Source organism: Corvus brachyrhynchos, unplaced genomic scaffold (assembly GCF_000691975.1).
Source record: "Corvus brachyrhynchos isolate BGI_N302 unplaced genomic scaffold, ASM69197v1 scaffold101, whole genome shotgun sequence".
Lineage (NCBI taxonomy): Eukaryota > Metazoa > Chordata > Aves > Passeriformes > Corvidae > Corvus > Corvus brachyrhynchos.
In genome coordinates, this window is record NW_008237239.1 from 9105236 (window position 1) to 9114966 (window position 9731).

Consider the following 9731-nt stretch of genomic DNA (forward strand, 5'->3'; position numbering starts at 1 on the left):
GGGTTTTCTTTCAGAATTAAATTAGATCAAGTTATGGATGTAAGTTACGGGAGACAGTGAAGGGGAGGGGGTAGCAAAAGAGACTAATGAAACTCTGCCTGCCTTTCTCAAACGGGAGTCTGGCAAAATATCCAAAGAGGCAGAACAAAACTTGTCTGTTTCTTTCCTGGCAGCTAGGAAATATGTTTCCCTGCATACTTCTGCTAGCTTCTTTCAACTTTAAATTTCTTCTGTGTCATCAAGACTTAGTCCAAAAAAGTGTCTGACCCCATTCTTCCTTTCAAGTAACACATAAAAGCCTTTGTGAAGGCTTTTCTTTATTAAAAGTCTAGTATTTTTTGTTTCTCAGATTCCTGGTTCAAGTGAATCACTGAGCAATGCATTAGCCAATTCATGGGCAAAGCAGGCCATATTTATATTCTGAAAGTGTCTGAGTTTCAGTTGTTAGTGCTTCCTTCTTTCTTTCCCAGAAAATGGAAGTGTCATAATCTTTATCGTAAGAAGGCTTAGGAATTAGCACAATCAATGAAAGAAAATTCTCAGTGCACGCAGAATTCAAAAACCTTGTTAGGAATCAAAACTGTTAGTTACGTATTTTGCACACCACTACACGACTTCCCAATTAATTCAGTCGGTCTTTTCAAACAAGTAACAAGGAATAAACACTGAACTTCAAACAAGTTCGGGGTTTGGACATGAATCTATAAAGTATTGAGAAATATTGAAGCCAGAAGAACAGAAGGATTGGATACAATCTTTCAGGTTCTGGGGACATAGCTTTGGACTCAAGACAAGAGAGAAAAGTCTGAATTTAAGCAGAATTGTACAGTAAGACTCTAGATACTATATTAAAATAGTTTGGAAGCTGAAATTCAGCCAATTCTGGCCTCTCACACTGGAATTCCACCTCCCCCATTGAATGTCTGTCTCTGCCTGGAAGTACAACATGTTTGAAAAGGTAACACCTCGAGTTCAAATTCCTCCTGAGATTTTAAAATTCCAAGGTGATACAATCTCAGCTCAAGCCTCTGCTGTTTGTCAAGAGGTGCTTATGTCAAGCCTGCTTCTCAGAATAAGAGGAGAGAGGGAGGAAAACATCCTGTGAAACATTCGAAAAATGCAGTTCAAGATTCTGTTTGCCTAGCCAGGTTTCATTTTGAATCGAAGTATTTTGAAGATCTTAAAGCTCCAGCAAAGTTATTAACAAAATAAAATAATATTTAAGGTTGGAATTGGGTAATCTAGATGATAATATAGGCTCCTTTATTCTAAAGCATTTCAGGAAAAGTTATCAGGGCTGATCATGAAAAAAAAAAAAGGCAGGAAAATAGAAACACTAACAAGGACTGAAGCATCAGCTCCACAAATTTTTTAGTCTTCTTGGGACTGCTAGTTAATCAGTACACTGTTATCTGCCTCCAGTATCTTGCAATACTGTGCAATATTGTGTTTGATAAAGGAAAGGATCAGCACAGATGCTACAGATTATTGACAAAGAAGGGCAAAGCTACATATATCTAGCTAAATCTTTCCAAACCTTTCTGTATCTTTCAAAAACCTTTGTGCTGCTAGCACAGGGAGTTGTTATTGAATTGATACTCAGTGCACACCCTGACCTTTATCGGCACAAAGGCATCTTCTATGCGGAAACTATGCAAGTTTTACAGTCAATTTTTTCTCCTGCATCTAGGACTTGCACTAGAAAAGTGGAACTACCTCCAACAAGATTAACTTCTGGACATACAGGTATGTGATTCAGCACGAGGCACACTGCACTGTATCTATATACCTGAGCGAATGTAAATATGCTTCTGCATTATTATCAGGCTCAGCCTTGTTCTATTTATTTCTCCTTCTTGTGTCCCTTTGGCAAAAGACAAAGTGATAACAATTGCACTGATTAACAGGCAAAGACTATACTTGCTTTGCATACTTTTTGAACACTAACCTTATTGGTTTCCAGAGAAATTAGAAAAGGAGACATACAAGTCTACCAGTCCTTTTTGTGTCTTGTATGTTATGTTCTGCTAAAAAGAGAAGAAGAAAAAGAATGAATGAGAGGCATAACAAGGAGGAGCCTGCAGTAAAAAAAGAGAATTGAAAACTGCTGAGAAGATCAGGAAATTAATATAAAGCCAATTCCCCAACTGATTTTAAAAATAATTTTTTCTAGGGACCTAAATGAACCCTTCAAGTTTAATGCAACCCATGAAAGATTGCGGGGGAAAGTGCAAACCTAGAGGACAGGACTGTGTTTTGTAGGAAAGAATGAGTAGAGAACTTTATTTAATAAGAACTTTCATTTTTCTTATGTCTTGTGCTACATTATCCTATTTTAAAAGTGCATAGTTCTAATTTTTGTCTAAATGCAAGTTAGCTCTGAGTTTATAAGACCCTTTAAAGCACTAAAGTATGCAGCATTTGGAAAAGCAATAGTGCTTCAGAGTTTACACTAACCTGGGTACCTGCCACCAGCAACCAAACTCCTTACTACTGCTTCACCAAAGCACTGAGGAGCCTAAGTTTGTAACTGGAATCTTACAGGAGGATGACTTGGACTTTCTGGAAGTCTTAGATTGCTGAGGAGTATTTACTCTTCATTTGAAAGGTACTTTTCCTTCTATTCTAATAACTGTTGTACCAATCAGATACCAACCACACCGTTTAAATCAGAAGGAACCAAATGAGGAGGTGGGGGGAAGAGACACATGGACCAAGACGTTCCTGTGGGTATCAGCAGGAGTCAGAGTAGTTTAGATGATGGAGGCTGATACCAGGAGACAAAAACTGGTCTGATGTTATTTTGAAGTTAAATATCATGGGGAAAGAACAAGATAACTGGACTAAAATAAAATCAGTTTTTCAAGCTTAAAATCCTAGACTATATAGCTGTTAATAAAATAAGCTGAAAGTACACATTCTGATCATAACTGATCAATGTAATTAATTTTTAATTAATTTAATTAAAAATGTTTCTATTTTTTTCTTTGTTCTAGGGAAAACACTCGACATAAGAACATATTTCCTCTATGAACTTTACATTCTTTTCAATTACCCTCCCAAAGCTCTAAGCACTGCTAATCAAACAGCTACATGTTCAAAGTCAACGGTTTGGAATGCCAGCATTCAGGCTTTACTGGAGACCCTAACTTGACTCTTAACACATTAAAACACAAAATATAATGACACAGTTGTTTTAAAATCCTTGAGACTTTCAGGGTTCAACATTCAGCCCTTTGCTGCAAACCACACAGCTTTTCTAGCTCAGTACTGGTTACTGGACATTTCTCCCCAGCCCGTTTTTACTAACTCCTAAATCAATTCACACAGTCACTAGAAGCGCACTCCGTGAGCCCCGATATGGTGAAAGAATGCATTTGGGTGCTGGCTGCTACAGGACTGCTCCATAAGCAGGGGTGTAATGCCTTAGTTAGCACCAGTTTATGCTGTAATCATCTTGTCCTTAAACTGGCTGAGTTAAAATTGTTCTTGCATTCAAAGACAGAGAATGAGTATGTCTGTAAAGAATAGTGTAGAGATACTTAAGAAAACTCCTTCAGACCTTGTCCTTAAATCAGATCTAAGATGTTTCTTTCCCTTTATACCAGACAGAAAAAAACCTAATTCGTAGCAGTAATATCCCTCCCTTTGCATATATTTTTTTGTCAGGGCTAAAATTTTAAGGTGTTTACACTGACTTCTACAATTTGAGTTGACAAGATTTGCTCTTTTCCCCACAATCTTTCATGTGTTGTAGCAAACTTGAAGAGTTCATTTAGGTCCCTAGAAAAAAATTCCTTTTAAAACCCAAAGCAGCAGAAAATATCTAGTAAGTGATATGGTCTCTGCCAGTATTTTATCAATACTAGCTGGCATCAAAGAACAGTAAGAATCAAATCCCCCTTCATCTCACAGTAAAATACTTCACATTTTAGTGAAGTAAAATTCACTCTTTCTTGTCATGATGATGAACTCAGCTCAAATCACTCTGCATTAGCCTTTTATGTATTTTGATATTTGCTTTGTTCCTTGAAAATAAAATTTCAAGTCTGACACTAGGGGCACAAGTATACTAATTTGAGAAGATATTATGTCTTTTCTACATTGTTTTATCATTTTTTTAAAATGTCACTTTACAGTGATATTTAATTATTCAGTAAGCTGTGAGCAATTATGTCAAGTTAAATAGATAATTAATGTAGCATTCGAATAGTGTTCTACTGGCATAACAGGCTGTTTGTCTGATTATCAAATCCAGAATTATTCTCCTATAGCTAATCTGATCCATTTTTAAATTATCTTTACTGTACTCACTCCCACCCCAGCAAAAAAGGCAGCATCAGAAAAGTAATGTAATGTCAAAGAACAAAGACGCAGGATATTAAAGAAACTCAATTTAATTTTGCTGGTTAGTATAGAATGGGGTTTTTGTTGTATCAAATTACTCCAAAAGAGAAAGTCATTTTACGAGAAGATTAAACATTACAATAGCAAAGTCAAACGGAGTGCTGTTTACCTGTCAGAGTGCCTAAGAATAGGTTTAATGACAGTCTAGGGACCACATTTGTTCAAATTGAAGCTTTGTTTACCTTACTCACGTAATTGCCTAACCTTCAAAGCATGCTGATATCAAATATTTTTAAAGAACACTGAAATTGACTAGCACTACCTTCACTGAGAAGTTATTTATGCCTCATCTAATATTAGTAAGTCAGTATTTTTTAACAATCTGTGAGAGAGGGGAATAAGATTTACTAACAGTTGTAAATAACTGTCTAGTAAAATGGATTTATTTCAATCCTGAAATTTAAAGAGTCATGAGCTGAGACTGAATTCAATATGAAAAAAAAAGAGGCTACTCTTAATGTATTTTCTCCTTTTAAACAAGTTTTATTGTCACTTAATATTTATGTTGCTTTTAGGGTTTTTTTTCAGTTTGGTCTCTTCCTCACAAACTCAGGCATGAGAAGAAAACCTGAATAAATAAGGTCTGGTAGTTGCGCTTGTGCCTAACAACACTTGGGAAAAATAAATCTTCTGAGGGAGATGCATAGGAACCACAGGATTAATTTATGTCATTAAGATATAACAGGGTGAACTAAATACTCCAAGAGGCAACTTCACAACTGGGACAGAACACCTGGAATAAAGGGAAAACAGACAGCATCACAGTGTCAACAGATTCAACCTTGGAACACTTTGGTTTGGCCAAACAAAAGCCAAACAGAAGAAACTGATACAATTTAGTGTCTCTATCTCCATAGTTTCTGTTGTGCTCCAGAGACATTTATCACTACTTTTGTAATTGCTTGTCCTCTAGCAGGAGAGCGTCACTAGTAAACACACACAGCTGTTCAAGCACTACAGCAGCACCCGGGCACTCCTCACAACACAGCTGTGCTACTGCTGTAGTCACTCGCTTTCTGAAGTCTTCCACGCACCAAATCAACCAAAGCGTAGTTTAGATTTTCATTTACACAATCTTATTTACCCCAAGACATCACTGAAGATCACAGAAATAAAATGCACACAAATATGTTGGTCAAATTATTTTTCATGAAATAGTGCTGCAAAACAAGATTTTGAAAAGGGTAGTAAACACATCACACATCATTCTGCAAGTAAGAAACAGGAACTTGGAGGTAACACCAAAACAATGTTGACAAGAATTTTCAGAGTGGAAAAGGCTCAAAGCCTCCCTCCCTGGGATGCCTGCTCTGCCTCCCAAGCAGGCATCATTTCCACACAGGATCCCAGAGCCCCTCCAGATTCAAAAACTCCTCCAAGATTTGTTCCTGTGCTAGTGTCTCTTTTTAAAGTATTCATACAATAAATGAGGAGATATGTGTATGACCAATGTGGAAACAACACAAATTTTTAAAGCAGAATTTCAGAAAAACATACAAGTATTTGCTTCAGGATTTCTACTATCAACAAGAAATAAGTATTTTACCTCTGACTCCCCTGTAAGAAATCTCTTCTGCTAATTTCAATTTTTATATCTATTTTGTTTACTCATTAGTTGTTTTCATCAAGTGAAAGGAAGATCCATTAATGTCAGAACTGGATTTAAATTTTAAACTAGTTCTATCCCAGTGAAACTTTATTATTTTCTGTTAAGCTACATGTGATTTTATAAAATCACATGGTAGCTTTAGAATCACAGAATAATGTATGATAGTTTAGATAATAAGAAAATCAGCGATTCACAAGGAATTCATGATACTGGGACTTTCACTGGTATGGAGATTTCAGGAATAAACACAGCTACTTTTAGATATAAAAGTTGATTCCTCACTCCATTACACTAGTTTAATGACTTTGCTTACCACAGGGAAACTGTACTAATTAAGTTTCTGTGCATCAAAAAGGGAACTTAGTAACTAATTTTATAACATTATACAAGTCCTCTTAATTACAAATATTGTTTCTCAGTGGTATTTGTGAGTCTGTGGATGCATTTATAACCCAGGATTTGATAAAGCAGCTCTGCAAGAGAAATACTAAGATATTCATGGAAGCAGGTACTAAGTCAGAGGTTGTTACCTAAATTTCTGGGGTTTCTAATGAAATATAATTAATTGTATAATTACATTATTTACCCAATCATATGGGTCACTTAGACAAATTAAACAAAGATTTAAGATCAAGATAAATATCAGGAGGAATTTCATTGTGGATAAAGCTCTCAGTGATTTCAAATCTTGCTCACACATGAATTTTACACTATTGGGCATGACAATATTGCTGACTTTTATGCTAGCACGGAGTGATGAATGCTTATAGCACTACAAACTTTCAAAACATTAATAACTATTACAAAATTTTACTTACAGTCTTGCAAAACCATCAGCGTAAAGAAACCAATCTGTCACTGATGTCACCTGAGGCATTCCCCTTCAACAATTATATATGACTGTACAGAAAACACGATGTGGCAATTGCTTTGCTAAGCAAAGAATTATTTGTAGCTCTCTCTAAGCAAACCAGTTTAGAGACTTGGCAGGTTATACAGTAAAAATAAATACATGCACCTCCTTAAAAAAAAAAAAAGAGTTTCACAGATTTAGTTTTGATTTTCTCCTCACTTTTCTCAATTGGTCCCATATCATACATATCAAGGAAAGAAAATCTGCAGAATCTGCTTGCATTCTGGCAAACCTTCCAAATGGGGAACAACTGTGATTCCATCCAGTTCACTAGAGTTAAGATGTCACAGAGTGGAAGAGGTCGTCTAAACTGAAGTTTGCAGCTGGGTTCATGCTCTTGCATGTCTCCCATGTATTCTAAAAAGTCACAGCGAGATCCTGGTCTCCATCAATAGAAATGTTCCATTTATTTCAACACTGAAATAGATTCATTTGACTTGCTTTAGATGCCTATACTAGGAAAATATGTACTTCACCTTAGGAATGAAATTTTTCTCAGCTGATTGTAAAATGAGCACAGGATGACTAAATCGGTTAGAGACATGTAGAGAGATGATGCCTACGTTTTGGCATTCCACCATGGGAGCCAAATACTAAGTTTCTAGACAAATTGCCAGAGCTCTACGTCAGCAGAAGGCTCTCCTGCATGTAGCAACATATGTTTGAAATAGGGCACAATTTTTCTGTGTTAAATGAGCTGTTGAAATACCATAAAGTGGGCAGGAAATGTGACCAGAATGTCACAGTTAAGTCTCTGGCTGCTGAGCAGACTTCAGAGGCATCAGCCCATGTCAGGCTGTGTGAAGTTCCTCTCCTCTCCCATGCTGGTTGATGCCTGGAGCCAGGCAGTGCTGAGCAGTTCTCATTCTGTAGTCAAATCCGCTCTTGGTCAAAGAAGAGAAAGAAGAGCAGAGGTGGCAGCAGCAGCTCCTCGCCTCAGTGCTTCTCCCCTTTCCATCGCGCCAACCTGATCTAGCTGCACTGACCCCTTGCATTCTGTCTTTTCCCCCATCTTTCAAATTTTCCCCTCAACTTCCTTCCCTCAGAATGGCTAGCTTGGTAAAGTTATCCTACTTCCTCCAACCACACAGCTCCCCTCAGCTGGTAGGCAAGCTGGTTTAAAGAGTTTACTCTGGCAAACCAGTGGCCTCCTTCTCTCACGCTGCAGCAAGAAGGACATCTAAAAGCCCAGTGTTAGTGAACACGGAAATATCTTGCTGGAAACTGGAATAAGGTAGCTGTGATCACACTGGTTAGTCTGGACAAGGTCTGGATGGTTCCTCACCTATCTCAAGTGTAGGAGCTCTTGACAGAAGACATGTGAGTACGAAGGAATGGGCAGGAGAAGGGGATCCTGAGATTACCTGCATAAAAACTGGAAACCACCTCTGACCCACTTTTCATCTTCTGTGAATGAACTACATGAAATTAAGTGGAATTAAAGCCTAAAGGTGATTTTAAAGTTTTATATAAGCATCTATTTCTTTAAACATGTGAGCACTGTTTTTCTTTTTAAAGTCCTTTGAAAATCAACTGTGATCTTCTAAGGTCACCATCTTGAAAAGCTAGACACGCAAGATCTGTATTCTACACCAAGATAAAAGCATGCAATGGTTTTGGCTGATGTAATGTTGGCATACAGCTACACAGAGACAGTACTGAAATTTGATCAAAAACAAAGCAGGAAAATGAGAAGGTGTATGGCTGGATTTTAATGAAGGTATGACAGTAACTTAAGAATCATGGGTTTAGGTGCACTTTAGAGCATACTGTATGAATTCCGATGCAGACTGTGGTTGACATGGACATTGTAGTTTGTTCCATATGCATTTATTTTGCATTATGAGAGAAAACGGATTGCTTGCAGACAAGTATGCGTCAATCATGAAAATTAAAGGTAATTAAATATGAAACTTCCCCATTAGTCTTCTTCTCTTACCTATATGTTCCACGTAAATTGTACCAAATCAGCATCAAAATAAAAAGAAGGATCAGCCTAAGACTGTAAATGCGTGGGTCCCCTTGAATTATGACACAGGTTCTACTGCATGGTCTGTTTCCTACCTTCCTGTGGCAGTCCTGGACTCCTGCGAACACAGCTCCCTCTAGAGCTTAAATATTACACAGAACCACAACATGCAACCCCTGGGTAAAGGTTTAAGGGGTCACCGTGACAGCCCCACACAGCCCAGGAGCCTGGCACAGAGGTTGAGATGCGGAAAACCTTCTGTCAGAAACAGATTCCCCGTTCCTCTGAAAATGGCATACCTTTCCAATGTGACCTTATAGGAAAAGGGTTAACAGTCCCTGGTTTATAGGAGAGGTGAGGTACTAAGCCCTGAACACCTGAAACTTACTGTCTAGTGGGACCGGTGAACCTTGACAGGGTTCATGTACGCACGGAGTGAGGGAACAGAGGATGTGATCTGGCTGAGCAGCTGTGTCCAGTGTCCTGTGTGGTGAGGCAAGGACTGGCATATTTAGCCCTTCAGAATGTACAAGATCAAAGCTGATGAATCCAACATCACTTCTGCATGACCGGCTGCCTCACAGAGCAGCCACATCCGAGCTGCGGTGCCCCTCGACAGCCAGCTAAAGGTTTGCAGTGGATGAAGCTGGTTACCCAGCGGTGTCTAGTTTCACCAGTACTTCAAGAGGAGAAGGGAGGGGTGGAACAAGTGCCTGGTGACACCAAACAGGCAGGGGGACACGGACCGCAGGCACGTCCAGGTGTGCCCTCACGCCCAGGTGGGCCTCTGCCGGGTGACGCGGTGCCGCGCCCGGAGCCCGCAGGACACGCCG

At 38.6% G+C, this 9731-nt stretch overlaps 1 long non-coding RNA gene across 1 annotated transcript; it reads left to right on the forward strand.

Annotated features, from left to right (window-relative positions):
• The first annotated feature begins 1069 nt into the window (after nt 1-1069).
• Nucleotides 1070-3186, forward strand: LOC108445585. Its single transcript, XR_001860509.1, has 3 exons — nt 1070-1746; nt 2545-2608; nt 2997-3186. It is a non-coding gene; the product is annotated as an uncharacterized LOC108445585 (long non-coding RNA).
• The last annotated feature ends 6545 nt before the right edge of the window (nt 3187-9731 follow it).